Below are 1,137 nucleotides of genomic sequence, written 5' to 3'. Positions count from 1 at the left end.
TACGATTTCTCCGGACCAGGGGAGAGAGTTTTCTTCCCAATCCTGCAGATCAGGAATCCGGGGCCTCTCTAGTGATAACGACTTACTGCGAGAGCCGCAGATCCTTAAAAAAAAGCAGCTTGGGAAGCCGGCCCGTGGGATCCGCTGGATTCCCTGCCCTAACCTCGCCTGGGAAACCCGAAAATCCCTTGAGGAAGAGCTGGTCAGTCCCAGGGACCAAGGGACCCCCACTTAGAAACCGAGCGTTGCTGAGCAGGGGCTGGGCCCACAGAGCACGCTGGGGAGCTGCAGGTTCTGGGGGCTCGGACTGGACGAGGGGGCGGGCGGGGCGCAGCATCTGCCTTAGTTTCCTTTTCTGGCATGTGACTCTCCCCGGCCAGGTCGTGGGTCGGGACCTCCCCTGGGACTGCAGTGCCAGGTAGCGGTTCCCCGAGGAGGGTGTGCCTGAAGTCTTCCTCTCCTCTCCTCCCCTGCTCATCTTCCCCGCTCCGCCGCCCCCGCACTCCGCCGGCAGCCAGTTCGGGGTTGTCTGCACAGCGTGACTGGCTGCCCGCGGCAGGCAGGAGTTTGGGGAGGCGGTGGTCGCGACAGAGCGACCCGGGGGCCGACCGCGGCTGAGGCGGCGAGCTGGGGGCTCTCTTTGTCTCTGACATTGGGCTCTGACGTTGGGCTCAGAGAGCCCTGCCTCTGCCTCTTCCTCGCCTCACCTCCGTCTCGCTTCTCCCTAACGAGAGTAGCTGCCAAGGCTTGGCGAAGCCGCCGCAGCGCGGACAGAGCTCTCCCGCAGCTCCAGAGGCTCCAGCCTAGGGGCCCCGGAGGGAGGGAGGGAGCGCAGAGAACGGGGGCGGCCTGGGCAGTTAGGGAGACACCTCGGACTGAGAGCCTGCAGACCCAGGAGCGGGAGAGGGAGGAGAGGAGGGGAGGGAGGAGTGGAGAAAGAAGGGGTGGGAGGAGAGACGAGAGAGAACAGAGGAGGGAGGTGAGGAAGGAGGAGCGCAGGGAAGGGAGAGCCCGGCCCCAGGAAGCTCTGGAGAGAGATTGAGTGTGGATTTTCTGGTGAGATAGCGCGCTCCCGGGAGGAGGGAGAGAAAGAAGGAGAGAGGGAGAGAGAGAGAGAGAGAGGGAGAGAGAGAGAGA

Source organism: Vombatus ursinus, unplaced genomic scaffold (assembly GCF_900497805.2).
Source record: "Vombatus ursinus unplaced genomic scaffold, bare-nosed wombat genome assembly UNPS02014804.1, whole genome shotgun sequence".
In the NCBI taxonomy this organism is placed as follows: domain Eukaryota; kingdom Metazoa; phylum Chordata; class Mammalia; order Diprotodontia; family Vombatidae; genus Vombatus; species Vombatus ursinus.
This window is presented reverse-complemented; position numbering follows the sequence as displayed.